General features: G+C 41.8%; 1 long non-coding RNA gene across 1 annotated transcript; it reads left to right on the top strand.

The window, feature by feature from the left end:
* Positions 1-324: 324 nt before the first annotated feature.
* Positions 325-22,707, top strand: LOC311515197. The gene is made up of 3 exons (XR_014710080.1): positions 325-417; positions 20,959-21,101; positions 22,638-22,707. It is a non-coding gene; the product is annotated as an uncharacterized lncRNA (long non-coding RNA).
* Positions 22,708-27,884: the final 5,177 nt, after the last annotated feature.

The raw sequence follows: 27,884 nt of genomic DNA, 5'->3' as shown, positions 1-27,884 counted from the left end.
TGCATAATCACCTCTACCTCCTGCTGAAGGGTTCTTTCTTCAGAGCAAACATTGAGATGTTAAGCATTTTCTATAAAGAGCTATTTATTAACCAAAGAGAGCTATTTGTGTGTCTTGAGCTAGGAGTAAGTGCCTGGATTTTAGGGGAGGAAAAATCAAATCTTCCAAGGTTAAAATTAGCTGTTAGATTGCAAGGGAAAAACCACCTGAGGTTTCAGCCCTGCTGCTTTTAATGGGCAAATGAGATATTTCATGTGCAATTGCCTAAGTGACTATCGAAACAGATGCCATGTTCCAACGGCACCTTCGGCAGAACAAGTGACATCTCAGCAGGGAAAAGTAAAGCAGTATGGCTGGTGAAATTGCAGAGGAGAACAATGGATTCCTTCCATGATGCAATGGAACACTTACAACAAAGTGAGTATTTCAGTTTAGCGTAAGTGCCCCTTCATTAACTATTCATTGTAATGTACTAGTCAGAAGGACCTCACTGGGCACTCGTGCACTTCCTCAGAAGTCCCATTGTACCTCAGATTCCCTGAAGCATTATCTGAGCTGAGTGCGGGGAGCTGAGACTCATGGTGCCTGTCAATATAGTAGTTGTGCTAAAGTGCTATAAAGTTCTAATGCACTTTCCTGTTGTCCATTAATCTCCTGCGTTCTCTTTTAATTCTGTCTAAATCAGAATGGGAATTTTCCAATCATGTCTGTTCTAAATCACAAAGAACTAGTGAGGAAGGTATCCTAGCTCCTCTGAGTTTGACACACATGCCTTTGTTAGCGCGTAAGCCTTGAATGCTGCTGTACCGGCTATCCAATAAAACATGCCCCCACTCCGTGCCTCAGGCTTTGTCTACACTGAGGATTTACCATGTTTCCAGCCATTCAAGCACCAATGGATCTGCCCTAGTTCACACCTCTAGTATAAACTCCGGAAGTGGGATACGCTTCACCAGTGCAAATAGCAGCTTTGCCCATTCAAGGTAGGAGCTGCAAGCTGCAGTTACACCAGTGGCAGATCACTAATGGCTGTATCTGGGGTAAATCTCCAGTGTAGACAAGAACTTGCTGAATCCCCATCCTTTTCTAAAGCATATTAAAATCCACTCCTTTTCTATCATCTTAGAATCATAGAATATCAGGGTTGGAAGGGACCTCAGGAGGTCATCTAGTCCAACCCCTGCTCAAAGCAGGACCAATCCCCAATTTTTGCCCCAGATCCCTAAATGGCCCCCTCAAGGATTGAGCTCACAACCCTGGGTTTAGCAGGCCAATGCTCAAACCACTGAGCTATCCCTCCCCTCTCAGTAAACTGAAAACCAGGTCTTCTCACCTGTCCTATTGACAGTCTTTCATGTCCTTTACAGGTCTCCTGGTCTACTGGCACTACGTAGCCTCAGTTCTCTATGCTGTGTGTCCTTTACATTGTTTTTAACCATATACCTTCTGACTGACTCATATGACTGAGTTGTTGTACAATTTAAAATGTATAGTTTTGTGCTGTTGCATTATGTACTCATCACATACCAGCAATAGGGCATAGGGCTCTCTGCAGAGCTGAAGTGGACAGGTACAGGTCAATAGCCAGGGCATATCATTCACTGGAGGTGTTTGTGAGCCAGCTGGCAAATATTAAACTTGTCCATACTGGAGCAAAGTGTCTCTTGCAGAGGACTGGATGTAGAGGTTAGAAATAGCTTATAGTGTTTTGCAAGGGCCACTGTATATAAGTCTGTGTATCTAAGCACTCATAGTGGTTGAGCACCTTACAATCGTGTAAAGCATTTATCCTCACAACACCCCTGTAAGCTAGGGCAGTGCAGTTATTCTCATTATTCCACAAGTGGGAAACTGAGACACAGAGTGACTAAAGTAACAGAAGAAACTTGTGTCAGAGCTGGAAGTTGAACCAAGATCTCCTGAGACCCAGTCCTGTGTCTCTAATAGTTTGTTCTTAAAGAAGATATTCAGATGAGTGACTGGGCATTGTAAATGGAGACTGTGGCAGTGTTTAACTACTGGACAGGTGTCTGAGTTCCTAGAACCAGAAAACAAATAGTTCTTGGAGTCTTTGTCTGTGTGTATCCCACTGATGTTGCACATGCACTCTCTATGACTTGTGTGCAAACACACCATAAGTGGGATCCACACAGACAAAACATCTTGAAGAACAAGTTACTGGAAGGTAAGTAATTGTATATGGTTTCAACTCAGCTAACTGAAAATCTCTCCCATATCCTCCAGTGACTTCCAACCCCCCTCCCATGACCCCAATGAAAAGTATCAACACCCTTCAATTGCAAAAGAAAACGAAAGCTCCTACACTCTGTTTCCACGTGCCCCAATTCCTCAGCTCTTGAAACCCTCTTGCACTCACAGTGACAAGCACCTCTTCTCTCCAGTGACAAACAACCTGACACCTTCCGTAGATGCCCAAATCCCCCATGATCTCCCTGAGCCCTGCACCCCAATTTGTTCCCAGTGTTTGCTACTGTGCCCCAGGTGCAGTTCAAGTATGTCTACCAAAGGATTTGCACATCTGGCTTTGCACAAGGCCTAGAATCTGACTGCACATGTTGCATGTGTACTGTATGAACTGTATACCTGACAGATTTATATAAGCCAAACAACTCCACTGCATACTTGAAGGGGGAAGATCACATTCCTGGTGTAATTCCACTGATGATAACAGGATTATGCCAGGGGTATATTTGGCAAAGAATTTAATCTGATGAGAGGACGAATGTCCGCTGCAAACAAGTGCTGAACTGAATTCTTAGGCAATCATGAAGGTTATATTTTGAGAGAGAAAGAGGGTTCTACATGACCTTCAAAAGCTACCTTCTATTCTATTTTTGAGGACTGGCTGTTTCATTTGGACTTGTGCTCTATTTGACTGTGTGGGTCTGCCCCGCCCTTCAAATAAATCCTGGTTTATTTGTATGCCATAAGTCATATTATTTCCTTTGTTGATGCCTTTTGCGGTCGGTTGGGGTATGTGATGTGCAGAGGGGGAGAGAAATAAAAGAGGTGGAAAAGCTGACAGGGGCAATCCCATCAGCAGACCAGCCTGCTTGCTTGCCTAAAGCCGTGTCCTGTCTTGTATTGAACCGCCACACTGGGACCTTACAGTACAGTACATGGTGCAATGCCACATAACCAGGGAGAGGGAGAGCTCTGAGACCAGTCACTTTTGGTTTTAAGTACTGTCAAGTATAATTGTAAATGTTGTTTAGAGGTCAGTGTATCACTGTATGTGAGGGTTTGTAAGCAGGTCCAGTGATACTAGCATGCCAAGTCCACATTCTACCTGCAAGTCTAGGTGGTATCACCCAGATCCTAGGAGCACTTGAGGTGATGGTGGCAGCAGCCATGGCACTGCGTAGAGCTGACCTCGTGGTGGTGTCATCTCCTTTGTCACGGACACCACTGGAAGAAGGGTTGATTTATTTTCTCCACTGTGGATGATACACTGAGCAGGAGATTGAAAATCTGTTTTAATGTCACTGAGCGGCATCAGGTGGATGTGAGGTGCCATAGGAAGCAAGGCAATTAGAGCAGCTTCCCTCCACCTGATATTAGCGGAAGGATTTCCAGAAGTTGTGACAGATATAGATCCAAACCCTTGATTTTTTTGCACCTGTCCGAGTATATTATGATAAAGTAGATTTTTTTTAAAACAGAGTTGAGTTAGTGTAGCTTTGTGAAGTGCTGGTGATGTAGTCATCTGGGAGCTATCTAAGCACTGTGATATACCGATCACTAAAATTCATCCTATCTATTACAAATCGCTTTGTGCCAGCCAGCCAAAGCCTGGGTCTGTAAATGAGGTCACTTAGGTGAGGCCTGACACCATCCCAATTGCAGGGTCTGACTCCATTATGAAATAATTACTTCCATGTTCAGCGTACAGCTGAATTTCCTCATGGGACTGAGGGTGGTGTAGACTCTAAGACAGAAAAAGGGCTGCAGAGGTGAATATGGAAGGGGTTTAGTAGAGAATAGTTACGAAAGGAAATCAGTGGGTGTGAGTAGAAACTTCTTGTGGCTGTAGAAAGCAGGAAGGGATAAATTGATTTGAGAAGAATCTGTAGTGGCTTGTGTCACCTCTTTGCATGTTTGGACAAACCTGGGAATTCATGGGTCAACAAAGAAGTCAACCTGCTGCAGATGCCTCCTGTGTCTTCCCAACATCCCTATTTATTTAAAGCTTTCGCTCAGTTTTGGTTATGAAAAGCAGAAAATCTTGATTTTTTCCCCACCATCCAGCTCCAGCAACATCCAGCTTCCCAAACCCAGCTGTCCTGGAGACACCCCTTTCCCTTCTTCTCAGATGCATGCCATTTCCTGTCAAGAGATCCTCCTGAAACTTTTACCTCCTTTCCTCCAGCTACAGCTGGATTGGCTTAGTGGCCTAAGCATGAAACTGGAGATATTTAGACTCCCTAGAACTAGAGGTGGGAATCCTGGCAGAGTCAACGAAACCTTTTACCTCTCTGAGGTAGATAAATCAAGTCCCATGCAGTTTACTGAACATTGGTGTTTATTGACCATAGTAGGTAAAATGTTTTGGAATCATTTATGCTGAAATGTACTGAATGAAAGATATTTGGCTCTGATTCTGAATTGATACCAATTTAATCATGAGTAAAATCATTGAAAACAATGGAGTCACTCCCACCTAAAACTAGGGTAAGTACAATCAGAATCAGGTCTATCATTATTATTATTATTATTATAACAATGAGCATACTTTCCTCCCAGGGCTCATAGTCTCTACTGACCTAGGAAGTAAGATATTTGACCTGAGAATAAAAACTTTCACATGACATCAGCGAGTGCTAACTAGAAGGGCCCACAACTGGCCTGCAAAATTTTTTGCAAACCTCAAATAAGCCAGAGCTGGTACAAATAGGAAAGATTCTTTTAAAAGATACTTTCAAATTTGTGTGACTAGATACAGAAGCCACTAATTTGGAAGCTAATGCCCTTGTGGTTACATCTGTGTAGTGTGCAATGTGAACTGGATAGAAATATCTCCTTATCTGCAATTTGGCGACTACATACTTAATATTCTTTGTAAAGGACTTTGGGATTGACAGATGAAATGCACAATATGAGTCTGATCCTGTATCCATTCAAGTCAATGACAATGTCCCCACTCCTTTAAATGGGTGTATGACTAAGAGCTAAAGATTATCATTTGTCTGTCTGCCTATAGTGGCCAAACAATCTTGTTATGTTGATTATACCGTTATATTTTTTTAACAGACAATTCTACACTTTCCCCTACTCTTCCCCTTTCTAATTTTTACACCCATTCTATAAGTGTTCATAAAGGGAGGGGAGTTACAATAGCTGTGTGAATACGGTGGGCAATGAAACCCTATTCCCGTTGTTGCTCCCTGTAGTAACTTGCTCTAAATGGACCAGGTCATATACAAAATGAGACTGCATTAATGTATTTTATCAAGGCATGATACCACTTAGTACAGGATAATCTGGCATTCTGTATCAGTCTTTATTGTTATGACTGGTTTTCTGATGTATCAGTCTTTAATCACACTTAATTGCTTTGGTTGGGGAAACTCTCCTAACCTCTCCTGCACTCACAAGATTTCTTCCTTCCATATTAAATATTCCTTTGTATTTCATTTGAGTTTATAGACCCAAACCCAGGAGTTGTTATGTTCTCCAACCTAAACTCATTTGTTCTATTCTTGACAGCAGAGAACCTCTCTTCTTGTTTATTCTTTGAACTAGCTTTACGGATACATCTTAAAACCAGATAGTCTCTCTTCTTATAATGATTTGGAAAAGTAACTGGGGTCTGGTTGTGGTGTGAAGGGGGGCCAGGTTTTTCTTGTCAGTTTGGCTCTGGAATGCAGGAAACACACTGCTGTAACCTTAATCTGTAAAAACCGTTAGCTCTTTGGCTTGTTCAGTAAGCGTCCTTTGCAGCATCCTCCACGTCTCAGTTACTAGCTTCATCAGATGTCTGTTTCCAGTCATTTACTTTTTTCTCATGTTGCCTAAAGCGATAAGCCTGGACTTTTTAATGACACTGTATTTACACCAGACAAGTGGACTAGACTAAGTCTTAAACTTCCTCAGTGTAATGCGGGCGCCGGGGAGAGGATCAAGAACAACGCCACCACCACCACCACATTTTGGGCCTTATTGGGATCTGTATAAAATGCACAAAAATGGGTATTAAGGACTGCAACGATGTCAGCCCTACCAGGGAAACTCCTTCATTTGCTGTGGGAGTCTCCCAGTTATGAGGAGACTTTTGGAGAAAAGTCTGAACCAGAATTAGCCAGGAAGCTGACTGTTACTGTGAGGTACCCCTATACTCCTAGGGAGGCTGATTCACAAGGAAGTTGTGCAAAATGGTCTACTTTGGCAGCAAAGAAAATCACTCACTAGTGACTGAAGACTACCACAGTGCCATTTGTATGGTCTGGCATCAGTGGCGAATGTACCTTACAAAAAAAAAGAACTGACCCCTAACCTTGTAAATAGTTTTACTTTATTTCTTGATTTCTATAATTAGTAAAAGGAACTGGATATCATATCCCATAATCTTTATAATCACCAGAAATATACATGGACAGTGAACTCTTACACCTGGTTTCTCCACATCTCCTGGACATCTTTTCTGTCTCCCTCTAGGTTTTCCCCCTCTCCCTTTTTCCAGCCATCTTCCTACTTTTTTTCTTTCTGAAAACAATTATTATTAGTTATTATCTGTATTATCATAGGGCCTAGAAGCCCTAGTCACGGACCAGGACCTCATTGTGCTAGGACCTGTTCAAACACAGAATAAAAGACAGTCCCTGCCCCCAAAGAGTTTATAAGATAAGTGCTAACAGAGGGATACAGACAGACGTGGGAGAACAAGGAAACAATAAGACAATATTGGTCAGCTTGATAGGCTGTGCTCTCAGCAGACCAGCAGCCGAATGGTTGTCAAGTTTTTTGTTGGTCTTATGGCAAAGGATAGTTTTAAGGAGGGATTTGAAGAAGAACAGTTAAGTGGCTTTGTAGGGAGCTCCTCCCAAGCATGAAGGGCAGCATGGGAGAAAGCACAAAAGTTCTTGTTTGAAAATTTGATAGGTGGGTGATGGAGGCTGGTTTCATGGGCCAGCTGGAGGCAGGAGTTGACCTTTTGATACTGAATGAGAGATGATAGGTAGGGAGGAGTATGGGGTGAAATAAGTAGCTCATGTTTGATACAACAGCGAAGAGGGAGCCGGTGAAGAGATGTAAAGGGAGGGATGACATGGTCGCATATCATGGATAATTACACAATGCATAAGTTGTCATATGTCGTGGGTTCTCAGACTGGGGGTCGGGATCTGCAAGGGGATTGTCAGGGCAGAGGACAGGAAGTTGCGTTTCTCAGGTTGTTCGTTGGGATGGTGTTCCAGTTAGTTGGAAGCAAGATGTTAATACTAGGGCTGCCAATTAATCGCAGTTAACTTACATGATTAACTCAAAAAACTTAATCGTGATTAAAAATATTAATCGTGATTAATGGCACTTATAACAATAGAATACCAATTGAAATTTATTAAATATTTTTGGATGTTTTTCTACATTTTCAATATTGATTTCAATTACAACACAGAATACAAAGTGCACAGTGCTCATTTTATGTTATTATTTTGATTACAACTATATGCACTGTAAAATGATAAACAAAAGAAATAGTATTTTTCACCTCATACAAGTACTGAAGTGCAATCTCTTTTTTGTGAAAGTGTAACTTACAAATGCAGATTTTTTTGGTTATGTAACTGCACTCAAAAACAAAACAGTGTGAAACTTTAGCACCTACAAGTCCACTCAGTCCTACTTCTTATTCTGCTAATCGCTAAGACATACAAGTTTGTTTACATTGACGGGAGATACTGCTGTCTGCTTCTTATTTATGTCACCTGAAAGTTAGAACAGGCATTCGCATGGCACTTTTGTAGTCGGTGTTGAAAGGTATTTACGTGCCAAACATTCGTATGCCCCTTCATGCTTCGGCCACAATTCCAGAGGACATGCTTCCATGCTGATGATGCTCGTTAAAAAAAAAAGCATCAATTACATTTGTGACTGTACTCCTTGGGGGGAGAATTGTATGTCTTCTGCTCTGTTTTACCCACATTCTGCCATATATTTCATGTTATAGCAGACTCGGATGATGACCCAGCACAAGTTCATTTTAAGAACACTTTCTCAGCAGATCTGACAAAATGCAAAGAAGATACCAATGTGAGATTTCTAAAAATATCTACAGCACTCGACCCAAAGTTTAAGAATGTGAAGTGCCTTCCAAAATCTGAGAGGGACGAGGTGTGGAACATGCTTTTAGAAGTCTTGAAAGAACAACATTCTGATGTGGAAACTACAGAACCCAAACCACCAAAAAAGAAAATCAATCTTCTGTTGGTGGCATCTGACTCAGAAGATGAAAATGAACATATGTCAGTCCGCACTGCTTTGGATCATTTTCAAGCAGAACCCATCATCACCATGGACAAATGTTCTCTGGAATGGTGGTTGAAGCATGAAGTGACTTATGAATCTTTCTGGCACGTAAATATCTTCCAGTGCCAGCTACAACAGTGCCATATGAACATCTGTTCTCACTTTCAGGTGACATTATAAACAAGAAACAGGCAGCATTATCTCCTGCAAATTGTAACCAACCTTGTTTGTTTGGGTGATTGGATGACCAAGAAGCAGGACTGAGTGGACTTGTAGGCTCTAAAATTTCACATTTTTTATTTTTGAATGCAGTTATTTTTGTACATAATTCTACATTTGTAAGTTCAACTTTCATGATGAAGAGATTGCACTACAGTACTTGTATGAGGTCAATTGAAAACTAATTTTTTTTTGTTTTTTACAGTGCAAATATTTGTAATAAAAAATAAAGATAAAGTGAGCACTGTACACTTTGTATTATGTGTAGTAATTGAAATTAATATGTTTGAAAATGTAGTAAACATCCAAAAATATACAAAATAAATAGTATTCTGTTGTTGTTTAACAGCGCGATTAATCTCTATTACTTTTTTTAATTGCTTGACAGCCCTAGTTAATACACCAAAGGCTGAGAACCACTAGGTTTTGGAACAAGAGTAACCATGATTTAAAAGGACTACCATTTTCTAAAGTTCTGGTTCAAAGTGCTTTAGTTAACCAGAGTGCTTTTGCATTGTTTGTGTGATTACTGTGGTACCACGGAAAGTAATATGTACAGAGGCTACCCAGTCAACAATAAGGAACTTTTATATTGCTGGACTGTTTGGCTGGTGTTATCAATGCAGATTGAATTTTGAAAGTTATGAGCAGCTGTGTTGCAATATGAGAAATATAATAAGATTGTCTGGTGAAAATATTTGAGTTCAGGTGTTCTCAATAAGTAGGACAATGCTGCTTTTAAACATTATGTTGTCTGCTGATCTGTATGCTTTGTGGTGAATGGTTACAGCCTTCGCTCTGCAGGTGCACTGAACCTGGAAGCAGCATTACAAGACTCTATAAAAGAGCACAGGGCCAAGGATGTTGTTCTTTTAATTTAACTAATACCTAATCGTTCAGAAGAGCTATCTTATTAGAGAGACATTTTTAAGGTGTGGATGCTGTCAGCATTCACTCGAGTGCCATGGGGCGAAAAAGGTTAAGACCAACAAGTGGACGTAACAACAGCTGGGTACCTGGGCTATGGGAATATTGGAAACCTTCCTGCTACTTTTGCTTTCTGCCTGTAGATTCACAGATTAAATTGAAAGTTATAATTTGAACAGTTAAATCCCTAATTGGTATTGGGTCTCATGTTTTCACTGAGCTGTTACCATCCTGCATACCATTTTGCCCTACTAGGTCTGAAAGAACAGGGCTGGTTACTAGTTCCAGAGGCTCCAAAAGGATACCCATATTTTTTCAATGGCTTTTGGGGTGCCCATTCTTGTTGGCTCAGAAGTGTCATACATTTAGAGTATTGGCTTTGCTTGTAAACTCTTTTGGGCAAATGCTGTCTTTTTACAACATGTGTCTATAGCACATAGCATGACGGCACCCTGATCCTTGGGTGGGAGCTCTGGGTGCTCCTGCAATACAAATTAACAATAATTAATATGTGTCTTTGTTTGTTAAAATGTAGTAGGTTTGTTTGTTTTTTAATTGCAGAGCAGGTAGTGCTCATCTATCACCACAGAAAGGATGCAGCATAGACAGCAGCAATGCAAACTTCCTTACCAACATGCTTGGATCCTGAGCTGAGGGAGTCACCTCTGGAGCCCAGAGGGCCATTTAGTCCCCATGCCCAATTCTGCCTTTCACTTGTCAATCAAGACGTTCAGCAAAGATGCTGGTTGTGAAGGTGGCTCTTTTGCATGGCCACTAGAAACTGAACAGAGACTGCACAAGTATTTTTCATTGCATATTGAACAGCCATCTGCGGTTCAATATTGAGAGCTACCTAGATAGGTGCTATGCACTACCCACCCTCTGAGACACTGAGTCCTCAGTCCTTGGTATATTATTATACTTTATATATGTTTTATAAGGCACCATGTAATTGAAACATACGATTTTTTTTGTCACATTTTATAGAGAAAAGAAGAAATTGTAAGTTTCTCAGGGCAGGGACTGTCTTTGCTGGTATCTTCTACAGCACCATACACATTACAGGGAGTTAACTACTGATAATTAATTAATTAATTAATTGATAAATAATATGAAGCAGACAGTACCCAGAAAGTGATAGACTTCTTCATGCTTATGGAAAAGTCCTATAAAATGTAATAGTGATTAAAGGCTCATTGACTACAATGGCAAAACTCCCATTAACTTCAACAGTGCAGGAGCAGGTCTTAATTCTATAAGGTTCTACAGAAACGTATAATAAAAATCACTCTAAGAACCAGTGGAAACTCTAAACTTTTTATAGTTTCTATTTTTAACCATCCCATAGAATTACACAGCAGGAATGGGTTAATTTTCTGTTCAATTCTGAAGGGTAGTCCAAACAAAGAAGATACAAATTATGATAGAACTTTTCCATAGGCAGGCAATTTTTACCCTACAGGAAGAAGAGCACAGAGCTTTCAGGCCACGAGTGTTGAAGTTGGCAAACACTTGTGTATCAGACTCTATCTCTTAAAAAATTAAGCCAAACTTAGAACTCTCCTTTGGAGTAAGGTGGCTGGTGTGGAATTTCTCTGAATGTCTTATCAACCAGCTGCTGTTGCATGAATGCTGTCCAGCATGACAACATATAGTCAGCATAAGAAATATGTGATCACATTATGAGTAGAGCCAAAATACATATTGCTTTATAGATACCACTGCCAATAATAGATCTGTAATGTCTGTAGATAGCACTCTCACAAATGCTAATGTGTAATAATGCATGCTATATAAAAATATATTATTTTGAAGTATTTCTAATTACACAATTAGTCAAGTAAACTCAAGCCTTCTAATATTTAAAAGTGATCCAGAAAGGGGGAAAAAAAGTAGTGCCCTTTTTTACTTGTTTATGATGTATTAAAAACCCCTTGATTTTTTTTTTATGTTTTTTCTGCTTGATGTTTTACCTAATAAATATCTGGAATATTAAGTCCAGCTTTCCCTGTTTTGGCTGGAAGATTTGTTGGGTGGCATATAGATGTGAACTGCTGGTTTTCTCTGCCATTAGTTTTTGAAGGGTCAGAAGTGTGGGATACTTAATGAGAAAGAGCCTTTCTCCTAGGTGTTTGAGTTAAATAGGTGTGACCAAAAATAAAAGAGTTTTGAACAGTCTAAATGAAAATCTGGTAGCATTTCCATGGTATTTTTGAGGTCAGAAACCTACTAGTTCTCCAGTGCTTAAAAGGCAGCATGGGCTGGTTCTATAGAAAGGTCACTTGTTATCTGCCTTATAGCTTAGCAGCTGAATCCTGTTCCTTGCTACTTTTTGTTTCTGAGGAATGAGCTCACTGCTGTAAATTTTGGGCATCAAGTCTGTCAGGCATTTCTCATGAGACGTAAACACTTTTGTCATTTTTAAATAAAACAAGAGATGGCTCCAAAGTGACCATACCAGGTCAGTGTTGTGCCCTATCACTGATATGTTTCTATACAACATAATATGCATTTATGTTCTATTGTCCCTCTCACGCCATATCTACACTATGGGCGCTACAGTGGATAGCTATGGCGCTGCTGTAATCCCACAGTGTAGATGCAGACTACAGCCATGGGAGGGGTTTTTCCATCTCTGTAGGAACTTCACCTCCGAGGGCAATGGTAGCTAGGTCGATGGAAGCATTCTTTTGTCGACCTAGTTGTGTCTACGCTGGGGTTAGTCAGCATAGCTAAGGCACTCCGGGGTGTGAATTTTTCACACCCCTGAGTGCTGTAGCTATGTTGACCTAAGTTTTAAGTGTTTTGAGTTGTGTCAGCAACTCCTATGAGCCTAACGAACTCACTACTTTGAACATAGGTAGTGTCATAGGACATTGCTGTCATAGGATTTTTCTGTAAAGAAGGTCATGTGAGGTATCAAATGAAAGCTTATACTATACTGGTCATCATAAGTAAGGCTAAGATTTTGTCACGCATATTTTTAGTAAAAATCACTGACAGGTCATGGGCAATAAAGAAAAATTAATGGATGCCTGTGACCTATCTATGACTTTTACTAAAAATATGAATGACAAAATGGGGAGCTGCGGGGTCTTCACACCACCCCTAAGGCCCCCAGCTGGGAGCTGTGGGGCATCCCTGTCACCCATGGCTCTCAACTGCAGGGCACGCCTGTGGCGGCCAGGAGCTCTGGGGCACCCTGACCACCCGCAGCGGCTCTGAGCTCCAGGGGTGTCCCAGCCACCCGTGGTGACTTCGAGCTCCCAGGGGCCCCGTGGTGGCTGGGAGCTCGAGGTCCCGCAGTTCCCAGCCACCACAGGTGATGGGGGTACCCTTCAGTTCCCAGGTGCTGCAGGCTCAAGTCATAGAAGTCTCTGGAAGTCAGGGATCCATGACCTCTGTTACAAAATCGTAGCCCTAATCATAAGCATTGTGTGATGTACGTACGGGTGATCATTAAGAAGTTGTTTGTATGTACTAAAAATATGTTTAAACCATGTAACCAGGCAGAGTTGATAAAGAAGTTTGTCCTAGAGAAAGGAATGTTGAATTACCTTCCTGCCTAGATCTCTGAGGTAAATCAAGCAACGTAAAAACCAAAACACATGTAAAACAACACGAAAAGCCAGGTTGACAGAGGAGAAGTGAAATCAGTGTGGGAAGACACCAGAGGCTAAAACCACAGGGGTTTGGCATGTCTCTGGGGTCAAAACAATGAGTTTGGGGAAAATATAAGGAGAAGCAAAAGGACATTTTGTTATCTATTTCACTGAGGAACACTCTTGGCAGAGGGGAGTGATTCATCATGACCATTATGGATCCTGGTTTTGACTGAAAACCAACAGGCTCTGCAGCCAGACAGGAGAGTGAAGAAACTGCTTTAGCCAAAGAAGTGAGGCCTGCTAAAATTATGGTTAGTCTCTTAGCAGCATGTTTTTCTTTTGTAATCAATTCTGTTTGCTCTATCTTTACTCAGTATCACCTAAATCTCTGTACTTTATTAATAAACTTGTTCTTGCTTTTATTATAAATTCATTTCAGTGCTGTAATGGTAAGTAAAGTGTGAACCCTCAGCTGAACCTAATAGGCTAGCATGCACACTTTCTTTGGAGACAGCGAACCTGGTAATTTCTGAGAGTATCCAGTGCCAGGGCTGGATACGACAGGGGAATGCTCTTCAAGGAGGCTTGGTGATTGGGGTGCACATAAAGTTAACCTGCAAGGCAAAGTAAAGGCTGGCCGAGCTTCCGAGGAGAGTGTTTGAGTGGCTAACAGTCTGGAGTGACAAGGAGCTGACATCCAGTTTAGCACCAGCAAGTCTCTCTCTCTTGCTGAGGCAGCGGGGGTAACAACGTGACTCAATCATGGGTGCCCCAAGATAATGTCATGGTGTGTTCTCTTGATCCACAGCTTGAGACTGCTGCAACACACCAGGCCACAGTACTGCTTAATAGAAATCCTGCTTCCCTCCCCTAGCCCAGCCACAGCACTTTGCTCCATCTCTGTCAGAAATGTATTAATGGACCAAATAAATAAATTCCCAGGGGTGCCCTAATGCTATTTTAATATGGCTTTTTAATTTTAAATTCCACTTTTACCCAGTATGGTGTAAATTCAAAGTTTATAAAAATTCCCCTTTGCAGAATTATAATGCTAGCCAGGAAACTGCTCTCCTTGGAGATGCATTGTGGTACATTTATCCAGGCTGAGAGAAATGGAAAATGTTTGAAAAAGTAAAGCACATACACCACTGACAAGAACATTCAGAACAATGATTCCAAGTCCTGTCTGTTTAACATTCTCAACTGATGTTATAGCAGGGGTATTTAATGTGTATTTTAATGAACATATTTCCATTTGGCAAGTGAACATCAACGCTCAATAGATGTTAATTAAAATTACGTAAAGTATGACCTTGTGAAGATTAACTGATGTTAGTGAAAGCTTAGATTTCTTTCTTTCTCTTTTTTGTTGTTGTGACTTGCCTAAGTCCACAAAAGGATGCTGTAGCTTTTAAAGACAGCTCATTAAATGTGAGGTTTTCTCTATGTCAGCATTTTACTTTTGTAAATAAAGACCTTGACCCTAGGAAATGAGTTGTTTGAATAGTAAAATAAAAATAGGGTGAGATTTTCAAAAGCACCAAAATGACTTAGGAGCACAAGTCCCATTGAAAGTCAAGAAGACTTGTGCTCCTAAGTCATTTACCCACCAGGACTATCCAAGATCGGGTGGCTAGCCTGCACCTTTGCTGGTGCCGCAACATCCACACTGCTATTTTTAGTGTGCTGCCTTGAGCAGAGCTAGTGTGTGTCTGGTTACCTGTCCAGGGCTGGGAGGCTTGCTCTGAGCTGCAGCATCAACTTTTATCCTGAGTCCCTGTGACAGGATTCCTGGGTTCTCCCTCAATGTGGAGAGGACACAAACTAGCCTTGGTAAACTGAGCTGAGATTTCCCAAGCACTTCAACAAAAATGCACTGTTTTATGTAAAATATAAAACAGATTTATTAACTATAGAAAGATAGATTTTAAGTGATTATAAGTACTAGACACAAAAGGTCAGAGATAGTTACCAAAGAAAAAAAAGGTAAGTGCACAGTCTAAATCTTAAACCTTATTAGACTGGGCAGTATTTGGACAAGCAGTTTTCTCATCACACTAGATGTTACAGTTCTTAATACATAGGCTTCCCCTTTAAGCCTGGGACCAGTCTCCTCAGTTTTGGTCTTTGTCTTTCCAGCGTTCTTATTGCTTCCAGCATATGTGGAGAAGGATAAGGGCCAAAGCATGATGCCACTGTCCCCCATTTTATATCTTCAGTCCATGTGCTTGGAAAACACTAGCCCAGACATGCCCTGGAGGGCTTTGCTGAGTCACAGGGTTGAGCAATCCCCCATTGTGTGTGCTTCTCTTACAGAATTGTAAATCCATTGTTTACAACTCCCCTGCTGATTAAGGGTCACTTAACACCCTCCTGGGAGTGGATCACCACCCTTGCTGTCCCTGGGGAACCAGCAGTAGAGACTCTCAAACCTCAACCTATTTCAGTAACAACCATATTGCAAAATCTCATAACTTCATACACACGAATGATATACACATTTGGACATAACAATGCTTTTCAGCAGATCATGACTTTTCATATGATATCTTACATGGCATATGTTGTATGAAATATATCATAATTATACAATGGGGGGAATATGGAGGTTCCAGGGTGTTGCTTTGAGTGGCACAGTCCCACAGACATACAGGAGGATCAGGGCTTTGCTGAGAGAATATAAGGTGGTTCTGTTCTGTTCCTGTAACTTAAGATGAAAGCCTATCTAACTTAGCTTGTAGCAAACTCGCAGAAGCTACTAGATCGCACGCCCTGGTTCTCATGGGTGACTTTAATTTTCCTGATATCTGCTGGGAGAGCAATACAGCTCCCTATAACCAAATACCACTTCTTTAACCAACTCAGGACACTAGATCTAAGAGAGACTGGTTTATGCTTCCATCTGGGGCACATTGCCTTGCTCTTCTGATACTTTTTAGGCTTCTTAGCTGCATTGTTGACAAAGGAAATAAAAATAACGTAAGAACAAAACGAAGCAAAAACAATTTAAGAACACTCCAGTGGGTTTATCTAATAACGTCCAACCGCAGAACAAAACATTGAAATAAATATTAGCGACAGGAACTAAAAGCAGGTGCAGTATTTCTCTTATACTACTTATAGGATAGTAGCTGTTGTTGCTTCTGGAGCCTTCCAATTTTCTAGACTAAGAGGAACAAGTCATCAAGCCCACCACTACAGGGAGCTCATAAAATGAGCTTTGCCCATCTGATCTAAATGGATGATCTTGTCCAATGCTTAATTCACAAAGAGTGAGACCTTCACTCCCGCTCCTTTATGTGGTGTAAAAGGGTCAGAGTGATGTAAAAGAGGCCTGAAAACCCCCATGTCCATCCCAGGAAGTATTTCCTGGCAGACAGGTACTCATAGATTCCAAGGCCAGAGGGGACTGTTGTGATCATCCAATCTGACCTCCTGTATAGCACAGGCCAGAGAACTGCCCCAACATCATTCCTAGAGCTGATCTTAGAAAAACATCCAATCTTGATTTAAAACTTTTCAATGATGGAAAATCCACCACAATCCTTGGTAAATTGTTCCAGTGGTTAATTACCCCCGCATGTTAAAAATGTACACTTTATTTCTAGTCTGAATTTGTCTAGCTTCAACTTCCGGCCAGCGGATCGTGTCACACCTTTCTCTGCTAGACTGAGGAGCCAATATTTGCTCCCCATGTTGGTACTTATAGAGTGTAATCAAGTCACCCCTTAACCTTCTCTTTGTTAACCTAAATAGATCAAGCTCCTTGAGTCTATCACTGTATGGCATGTTGTGTAATCCTTGAACCTATGCCTCTTTAGGACGCCTTTCCAGGACCACGTGTAGGGGGTATTATTGAGATCAGCAGCACAGATTTTCAGCCCAAGGTCCATTATAATATTTTATGGAGGAAAAAATAACGATCCCATTGCTCAGGGCCTTATTACGTAGGAAGCAAAAATTCTGGGCTAAATACAGAATAAGGGGCTGATTAATGGGACTATTCACTGTGTGTGAAGTTAAGCATGCTCCTAAATCTTTGCAGGATCAGGTCCTAATCATTAATATCTCAAGTATAGAGTCTTTTGCCATAAATTTGCTGCAGCACCAGATTTACCCCGTGCAAAAATTGTTCTGTTTTAGTGCACAGTGTCATGGGACCTATTCCCAGGAATTTGCTGGCCCATTAATTGTTTAAAAATACAACAGTCCAGCAGATAGGACAGCAGTAGGAAATTATTTTAGACCTTATGAGTCTGAATCAGCAAAATGTGCTGGGTCAGACAATCTAAAGATGTAATAAAATCCTTTTTTACATATATATGTGTGTGTGTATATATATAAATATATCAACTCACTGTCTACAATTCTTCCTACTTTTCTATGGTCACCTCTATACTGTCTAAAGCAGGAATGGGCAAACTTTTTGTCCTGAAGGCCACATCTGGGTTTGGAAATTGTACGGCGGGCCATGAATGCTCACAAAATTGGGGTTGGGGTGCGGGAGGGGGTGTGGGCTCTGGCTGGGGATATGGGCTCTGGGGTGGGGCCAGAAATGAGGAGTTCAGGGTGCTGGAGGGGGCTCCAGGCTGGGGTGGGGAGGGTGGCGAGGTGGGAGAAGTGAAGGCTCCAGTTGGGGGTGCGGGCTCTGGGGTGGGGCTGGGGATGAGGGGTTTGGGGTAGAGGAGGGTGCTCCAGGCTAGGACCGAGGGGTTTGGAGGGCAGGAGGGGGATCAGAGCTGGGGCAGGGGGTTGGAGTGCTGGAGGAGCTCAGGGGTGCAGGCTCCAGGTGGCACTTACCTCAAGCATCTCTCGGAAGCAGCAGCGTGCCCCTCTCCCTGGCTCCTACATGGAGGTGTGACCAGGTGGCTCTGCACGCTGCCCCATCCGCAGGCGCCACCTCTGCAGCTCCCATTGGCCACAGTTCCCGACCAATGAGAGCTGTGGGGGTGGAAACTTGGGGTGAGGGCAGCATGTGGAGCAGAGTCCCCTGGCTGCCCCTATGCATAGGAGCCTGAGGGGGGACATGCCCCTTCTTCTGGGAGCTGCGCGGAGTGGCCCCCAACCCTGCTCCCTAGCTGAAGCACCAGAGCAGGGCAAGCCCCAGACCCCGCTCCGCAGCAGGAGTTTGAGGGCTGGATTAAAATGGCTGTCGGGCTGGATGCGGCCTGTGGGCCATAGTTTGCCCACCCTTGGTCTAAAGAAAGAGGCAGAAATGGACCCACATCATTGAGAAAAGAGAAATATGTAAGAAGCATTAAAAATATGCATAGATTTAGGGGGTTATTGTGTGGGGTTTTCTTCCAGTGTATTCAATACAGTGCTGCATTTCAGCAGACTGATTTAAAGTTCAGTATATCATATGGTAGCTCCAAAGGCTAACTTGAACATTTCCCCAAGGGCAGGGAGTTTGCTTTTCCTCAGAATTCACACACCACCTGGCAGAATACAGTTATCAAGAATGTGGAGACTCACTTACGGTAGGATCATTCATTATCTGATACATCTTATAAGGCTACATCTGGCAGGTTAAGAGAGGGAAGAGAGTACTATGAATTACAGAATTTCCAGCTGAGTAATGGACTCGGGGAGAGTCTTTTACAACCAAAGATGGGCCCAAACCAAAACCCCAGATCAAGGCAAGCCCAGTCTTGGCAGAAGCTCAGATTTGATCCAACATTTGCAGTTTGGGCCTATCTCTAATTCTAACAGACTCCTGAATTTGAGGTCCTCTCTCACACACTTGAAAATCAAATGATTAAAATAATTAATAATATTTTACATTTATATACAGCCTTTCAGTCAGGAGACTCCCTACCTGCATTACCCAGCCAGTTAGGAATTGTCTCCCTGCCACTCCTGAAATAGAGACATTGCAGAGGAATGTGCTCAGTCCCGTGTAGCTGGACTGTATCCTTCAAAACAGTTCAGGAGAAGTGAGGATAAATATTCAATCCATTTTGAAAGCACTGGGAGGCTTTAGAAAGAGAGTGGGGAGGTTCCTCATTTTTGCCCCTAGATTTTTTTCATGGGAGTAGGCAGTCTGTGCCTAGTTTTGGAGCATTTACAGCATCACTTCAAACTCTCATTGGCTGATTTACCCAGAAGTCATGAGACTTGTATTAATTTAGATGGAATATATGGGCCAAAGATGTTAACATAACCCAGTCACTGTCACCATTAAACAGTTCTAAACAAGGTTTGGGGTTTGGTATACAGAGACCTCAGCCTGCTTAATACGTTAGCAACCACACCATTACGAATCCTTTTATTAAAGATACAGAAAAGAAGGAAAAAACAGTTAAAGCATTTGCAATGTAAGGTATTAAATAGGGCTTTCATTTTAACATCATCCCTTGTTCCCTTTCCCTTTAGCTGGAGAGAGATTTTAGAAGGAAAGGAACCCTTATTTGACAATCTTTTAGGTGGTATTAAAGATGGTAATAACCGTCCTTTGGAGGAAAAGAGAAGACATTAGTTGAGATGGACTGGAGTTGCTGGTGTTTAAGTTTGATCACATTTCCTCAGAAGAAAACAAATATACACAAAAGGGGAGAGAAAAGAACAGCAAAGATAGAAAATGAAGTTTCTGTCTCTGATATTGACTCTCTTGCAACCTCATAGCTGGAAATGGTCTCGTCATAGCACAGCAAATGGTCTTATCAACTACTCCGAGACCTGGCAAACTCGTATCAGTATCAGGCTGTTTAGGACGTTGCTTTTAGTTGCCTCATTCTGGTCACAGGCTCACGGCAGTGCTGCAAAATATAAAGTCTTGGCTGGCTAAGCCAGACTCGTATTAGACAGATGGAAAAAGCTGAGAGCTAGGAAAGAGAAGAAATAAGGTGGGGAAGGGAAAGGATACATGGTGGGGAGGGAACACAGGGAGGAGAGACAAAGTTTCATGTCCCAGGAGGTGTTCAGGATATAGCTGTAGCTGTTGGAAATGGTCATCTGGGTCCCTCTCTCTGGCCCAGTCTGGTTAGCACATCTCTCATGATCAGGATGACAAAGGCCGGAGGTTCCAGGAGATGGTGGGGGTAGCAGCCATGATGGTGAAGCTAGGTACAGTAGACAATTTTTCTCCCAAAGTTCCTTTCTTTAAGGACCCCAAAAAGGAGTTATAGGTGGAATAGCCCATCCACTCATTATTTTGTCCACCAGTTAGGTCTAGGTTCTGACACACCAATTTTGGTTCACCAGTGTCTGGTGTCATACTGTTCTTGTTTACCAAGCATGATCTTAAAATAGGCTTTGAGTTGTATCAGGAGGCTCTTTATTTTGGACTAATTCAGTCTTTCTACCTCCCTTTCCCACCAACAATTGTTATAAGGGGTTATTGTGACATCTTACCGTCTTTAAAAATGAGGAGCAGCTGTGACAAGTGGGTGACAACTCTTTTTAAGCAATAAACCCATGAGATGTTACTCTTACCCTAAAGATTTAAAAAAATTAACTGTCATTATTTGGTTTGAATCTGCTTTACACAAACCAAACAGAGCTTAATCCAGCTGGCTCTGTTTTCAGTATATTCTGCTATTCACTATAGACAGCACTTAGCTGAGATAGCAGGCAATTCTTCTGTACAGGAGCTACAAAATCAAATTCCATGCTGACAGTCAAGTGCTTGCCTAGAGCTAATTTATCAAAGAAAACAATTGCTGTGAGGTATTAGTGGGTAGTGAAGCCTCACTCAACCTTCCCTTTTTATGTTTTTATTCAGTGTGAAAACCAAGGGACCATCGCAGTTGCTGCTTGTCTTTAGGCCATACAAATCTTGTTTTCTGTGGCATTAGCCACATTGTCTACAATTGGAGTTAAATGTCTGGAAGCCAGGAAACATGCCTTGGAGAAATAGTTTACAGGGTAAGTGCAAACACTAAAAAAAATAAAGCCTATGATATGAAGTCATATGATGATTATAAGGCGGAGTCGTGAAGCCCCTTGTGTAGGATGCCGTTACGGACATCAGCACTCTTACTTACACATACACATAATCATCCCTGTTGCATGTTACAATCAGTTCATTCCTTTGTTTTGAGAATAATGAGTCAGAAATTTGGAAGATGGTACATCAGTTTCTTTTAAAATAGAAAATCTAAACTAAAATCATGGAACCAACCAGCCAGGGGTTAACTTTAGTACTTTAGCCCAGGAATTCTTAAGCTGGAGGTCACAAACAGATATCAGGGGGTCAATGACCGTCCTGCCCTTCCCATATTGCTAAATGGGAAGGAAGTGGTGTGAGTGAGATCCTGGCTAAGGAAGTCCTGGTATGAAAAATGTCAAGAACTGCTGCTTTGTCACTTTGCTTGTCATTGTTCCCAATTCCCCAGCCCTCATCTGTAAATTATCACCATTATACTGATCCTGCAAGCTTGCTAAGCACCGCTGAAGACAATAGCCATAACAGACTCTTGGTGCTACAGAAACAAATTAATCTTAATTGCTTATAGTAAAACAAGGTGAGCCTGGTTTAAATTAATTAAGGTCAGCTTCTCCAGGATGATGGGTGGTCTGCAGTAGACACAGCAGTTGACTTTATACTTGTGTGTAGAAGATGTCTTTTTATTCTGTCGATACGCACACGCATAATTCCTATTCGTAGTGCCTGAACTGGGATTGGAAGCTAGAGGGCAAAGTGATGACGTTCACCCTAGAAGTGATGGCCTGACAACGTTTTCTCTGCCTCCTTTTTCCAGCTGAGAGATGTGAAAATGGTGGCATGGCACAGACACCTATTAGTACCCCAGCCCCAAATTCAAGCGCTTGATGCTTATTAAGTTAGACCCCTTTTATTTTCTAACCAGAGATATGAAAAATATACAATATATCCATCATGAACGTTTACAACATACCTGTCATAAGCATTTAAAATGCCCATTTTCAAGGTAGTACAATAGCATTCGTTTTATTGTTTCTGCAGAAGTAAGCTCGGAAATGAATGGTTTGTATGGAGATTCTAGTCTTGTAAGAAAGTTGATTGATTCTATTCATCCTCCAACACATGCCGCAGCAAAAGAGTTTCCTCTTAATTAAGCAATATGATGTAAATTACATGGTGGATGATTTAATAAGGGAAGAGATGTGCAAACCAAGAGCAACAAAAATCCTTTAAGAATAGAAGCATGATTCTCCTGAAAATAACAGCTAAGTGAAAAGTTCCTTACAACATGGTGTTAGGTGGCACTGTGCTGCTGGAAGAGCTTTTTTGGGGTGGGGTGAGGGGAGAGACTTAAAACAGAGGTCTTAACCATTTGAGACCTTTAAAAAAAAAGGGACATTTTTATTTTTTCTTCTGAAATGGTCCTTTTATCTGTTGGAAAACTGGAAAAGTTCCATGAGAATGTTTGAAAGACATCCTCCCCACCAAATAATTGTTTCTTTTTGATACTTTTGCAGAAAATATGAAATCATGAGCATAAGCTGCAATTCACAAAACCCCCAAACCCATTCATTCTATTAATTATTTTGGAAATGGAAAGGTCCAGAATCTTTTCCCCTGGACAGAAGGATGTGTTCTCCTTTTCACCCATCAGTATGTTGATGCCAGTGGAAGTTGCATCCTCAAATGGAAGGTAACTCTGATCAGATAGAAAGTTAAATGTTTGCAAAGCAACCTTTTTGGCTTGTAGTCAATAAAATACTAATATGTGACCCTCATCATTTTCATTCTCCATTAAAAACCTCAGGACATTTGAACAAAGTTATTTAAAACCATTTAGATTTCCTGTAAGCTCATGGACAAAATGCATCATGTTTACGACACATTCAATCTACCTTTGTCATTAGTTGGTACTGCCTTACCAACAAAAGTCCTTTTTAAAATACACCCAATTTATATGCAAGACATGTTGCTTACACTAGGTAACACCTTGTGACAGGATCAGACCAGATGGCTACAGGAGAGTAATAGAAGGCAGATATATTAGCCCCAGGTTAAGTAGGTCCCTTTTCCCTGGGTAAGGTAACAGGGAAGGTTCCAGAAGAATCAGGAACTTTCTGGAAGCAATTAAGGCAGACAGGCTGATTAGAACAACTGCAGCCAATCAAGAAGCTGCCAGAATCAATTAAGACAGGCAGGCTAATCAGGGCACCTGGGTTTAAAAAGGAGCTCACTTCAGTTTGTGGCATGCATGCAAGGAGCTGGGAGCAAGAAGCTGAGAGTGAGAAGGCGTACTACTGGAAGACTGAGAAGTACAAGCATTATCAGACATCAGGAGGAAGGTCCTTTGGTAAGAATAAAGAAGGTGTTGGGAGGAGGCCATCGGGAAATAGCCCAGGGAGTTGTAGCTGTCACGCGAGCCACTGTAGACAGCTGCAATCCACAGGGCCCTGGGCTGGAACCCGGAATAGAGAGCTGGCCCAGGTTCCCCCCATCTGTCCATTCCCCCAACTCCCTACTTGATACCGGAGGAGTTGAACTGGATTGTGGGTTTCACCAGAGGGGAAGGTCTCTGGCCTGTTCCCCGATCCACTAGGTGGATCAGTAGAGACTGCGGGATTGTTCTTCTTCCTTTCCCCATGCTGGCCAGTGATGAGGCTAACTGAGTGAATGGCAGATTTGAGCCACTAAAGTGGCCAAACTGAGTGCTGCCGTGAACCTCTGAGGCGAGCAAATCATCAATAAGTGCAGGACCCACCAAGGCAGAGGAGGAACTTTGTCACAACCTGCACTAGACTTCTGTTCTCTATGGGTATGTCTACACTACCAAAAAACCCCAAAACCTCAAACAAAAACCCCGTAACAACAAGTCTTAGATCTCAGGTCTAGAGACTCGGGCTTGTGGGGCTGACACTATGGTGCTAAAAATAGCTGTGTAGACAGTCCCGCTTAGGCTTTGAAACCCGGTGGAAAGCATGTGGCTTAGACCCTGAGCTCCAGCACGAGTGGGAATTTCTACACTGTTGATTTTAGCACCGAAGTGTGAGCCTGAGTCTGTAGACCCAGCTTCTGAGTCTCACCCCTGTGGTTTTTTAAATTCTTTTTGCCGTGTAGATGTACCTCAAATGTCCAAGAGACTTTCCTCTCTAGTGGCAAAGAGACTAGAGGCTCTTCTTGTTTCATCCATACCTTTGTAACCTGTGCATTAAACTACTGCTACAAACTCTACCTGGGACTACCAGTGAAAGCTGGGAAGAAGTTAACAGGATGGAGCCACCTGCTTAATGAGTGCGCTGAGCTACTGTTAGGCTTAATATATTTTATTTCCTTTACAGTTTTATGTTGGCTTGTGAAATGGGGTGGAGGGGTGTTAAACATACCAAATATTTAACCAGGATACATTTTATTTTTATACTGAAAGTTGAGAGACCTATATTATATTCTCAGCTCTGCCACCGTATGATCTTGGGCAAGTCATTTAATCTCTGTGTCTGGGTTCCCAATCTTCTGCAATGCATGTTGAATCACTTTCTGCCACTATTTGTTCTGTTAGTCTATCAAGATTGTAGGCTCCTCAGAGCAGGGACTGGTTCAAATTCCATGTGATTGTGCATATCTAGCATGGTGGGGCCTGATCTTGGTTGTAGCCAATGTAATACAAATAATAATGACAATGAAGAGGTGCAAGAAGTCAGCTTGTTTATTGTATATATGTGTACATCTGTAATCCTGTAGATGCTTAAGGTGAAATCCTGGCCCCAGTGAAGTCAGTGAGAGATTTGCAATTCAGCTTTGGCAGAATTTCACCCGTAAACACCTTTAGTAGCTTTTCTCCCATGATTAGTCCTTCTGAGTTCAATAGTCCTGCTTATCTGAGTAAAATTATTCCCTTGCCTAATATTTTCAGGATTGCGCCCCAGGTTGTTATTGATTATGTGATCCCAAGCCTTTTATCTTTAAGATTTTATTTTAATTTTAAGCTTGATTAGTGCCCAGAGGCCTTCAAGCAGAGGGTATTGTAGCAATAAAGAATGGTTATTGTTGTTGAATTAGATTTGGTTGTCCTTCCAGTTAATAATAGCATATGTACAACCATAATTTCATCAATTGTCTCTCTTTCTGCATTTACTTTTTTAGAATAAGTGTTTTTTCCCCTAGTTTACTTCCCAGTAGGTTATCCTGCTACTTTATATCCTGTACTAGGAGCCTTACCCTGCCGATATTACTCAGGCAAAACTATCACTTGACCAGCACATGAACAAACTGGAAGTGGGAACACAGGTAGCAATTCTTCCAGCATCACCTCTGTGGTTTTGGGATGAGATTAACTTTTGGTGAATGTTAAGATCTCCTGAATAAAATCTGCAGGATTGTGCCCTGTATCTGATTGTGACCCAGGAACCTCATTGTCTCAACTGGCAGCGGGCATAGTGGGTGCTTAGAGTTGGATGTATGCATAATATCTCACTAAAGGATGAGAGCTCTGCTTAGAGCCAGTCATAATCACTGTGAAATGAATGTACAGATAACATTTAAGAAGTTATGTGTCTGTCCTGAAAATTATGTTGTTAAGGCAGGTAACCAGGAGGTGAGTAAAGGGTAATAGATGTATTTCTTGCTGGCTGGTCATATGTGTATCGTGTGTCTCACAATGTAAATCTGTTTGCATATTGAGCCTGATGCTAATCAAAAGATTGCAAAACTGAAAAAAGAGGAAACCAATAAGTAGGGTGTGTCCAGATGTCAAGATTGTGGAAAAGAACAAAGGACTGTCCTGATATATCTAAAATCTACCAAGAGACACACTGACTCTTTCACCAAGGAAGCAAGCTGACAGTGTGACTCGTCTCATAAATGGAAGATCACAGCCACGTCTGGCTGTAAAACACTGGAAGGATTTGGGACGAGTATTGCTCTATTAGGCAGAAAAGTATCTAGTTAAGTAAAGTCTAGGTATGTGTATTATTTTATATGTAACCATTTGTTTCCAACACTTCTACTTTCTATTGCTTGAATCTCTAATGAATAAAAAGTAAACTTTTATTTTTTTTTCACTGTAAACATACTTCTGTGTTCAGTGGAGCAGTGATTGGAGGTGGAACTGGTAAGCTGGGGTGTACTGTTTCTTTGGAAGCGATGAATCTGTGAATACTGTGCGTGTCCAATGGAACAGGGACTGCCCACTCCAGGGAGCCTCTCGGCGGGCTTGGGGTTGGAGTGTGCCTACCGCTAACCTGGAGAGAGATAGCCTGGCCTGCTTAGGCCTAGAGGGGAGTGCTTGTGTGGCCTGTAGTTGACAGAGGTTGGGAGCTGACTTTGGCACGCACAGACAAGGCTTCCTCACACCAAGGGCAGGTGGAAGCGAGGTGCCTCACACCCCTGGCTACCTCCCCGGGAAATGTGACCGTGATCCACAAATAGGCTTTTTGTTGTCAACAGGTTAGTTTCTGTCTGCTTACAGCTGACAATGTGGTAGCATTTTACACCCACACTGCCCACTAGTTTAAATAGTGGCAAAAGATGCTTGGCAATAGGACCACTTGGGTGCCATAGTCGTGATCCATTTTGGTCCCTGGTTACTGGGAACGCATAAGGAACTAGCATGAGGCTAATGAAGAAATTGTTCCTGCATGGTCTCTTTAGGAAAAGAGGAGATTTTATAGCTTTTTTTTTTCTTTGCATCTTTACTAAAAGATGCCCTTGGCGATGTCTGTAAAAAAATACTGCTTTTATTATTAGTAGCATTACAGTAGCATTCAACCAATCATTTCTACTAAATGGTTACACACATTTATGTGTGTGTGTGAGATAGAAAGAGCGAGAGAGAAATATGACACACATAAAATGTCTTGTCCAGAGCTGTATCCAATTAGTGTTTGAAGATTGCTAATAGATTTAGTTGTACTCTTTGTTGGTGCTCTGATTTCGTAGCTAAATTGTTTTGCAATAGGATAAACCCACTAACTGTACACCTAAATGAAACTGAATGCTAAGAAATTGAATACCTTTTATTCTACCTTGGATGATAAATTATTGGCACAAATAAAATTCCTTAATTAAATTTGGCATAGCCAGGTCTGTTGATGCTATATGTTAAACCATTGTGCCACGTGGCTTTAATGATTATTTTTCATTTCAGAACAATGTCTTGCTATTCTTAGATTAAATTGTGTTTACTAAGGACTGTAGAGCCCGTGAGTTATTTCAGTTCCAGAGTTCTTTAGGATCCCACGGAGATTTCGAATAGAGCTTCTCTGAAGAAGTACTATTTACTTATAAGTCCTCATTAAATAATCGGAGATTGAAACCCATTGTTGTTGTCCTGGAAATTGATGCCCCCATTCAGGAGTATCCATACCAGAATCTGAAAAATAGAAGGAGAGTGAGGAGGACAGCAGTACATTTATCACTATCACTCAGAGTTTGGATCCTGATCAAGCTGAAAGTGGATTTTTTTTAAATGAAAAATAGCTACAGTATTGTTATCACTCTCAGGGGAAAGTGAGGGCTGAGGGGTTCAGTTATGGCTCCCGAGAGGCTGAGCTGAGCTAAGGGAGAAGGCAGGGAAAGGCTCCTTCTGCATTACTTCTGCAACAAAGGGAGCCAGTTGTCTTCCTAGCTCAGCCATCATGATGATCAGGATGTATCAGGGCCATGGCGCCATTCTGACACCGTTAGGACACCCCTTTCTGGGATATTAGTCCTTGTGCCTGCACTGTTGTGCTGAGCACAGAGAAGCTTCCTTGTGCCCTCTCACCACTCTA

The sequence above is a fragment of the Lepidochelys olivacea genome (assembly GCF_965140295.1).
Source record: "Lepidochelys olivacea isolate rLepOli2 genome assembly, chromosome: 2".
Classification (NCBI taxonomy): Eukaryota; Metazoa; Chordata; order Testudines; family Cheloniidae; genus Lepidochelys; species Lepidochelys olivacea.
Note: the sequence above shows the minus strand (reverse complement) of the source record. Positions and strands in the feature narration are given on the sequence as shown.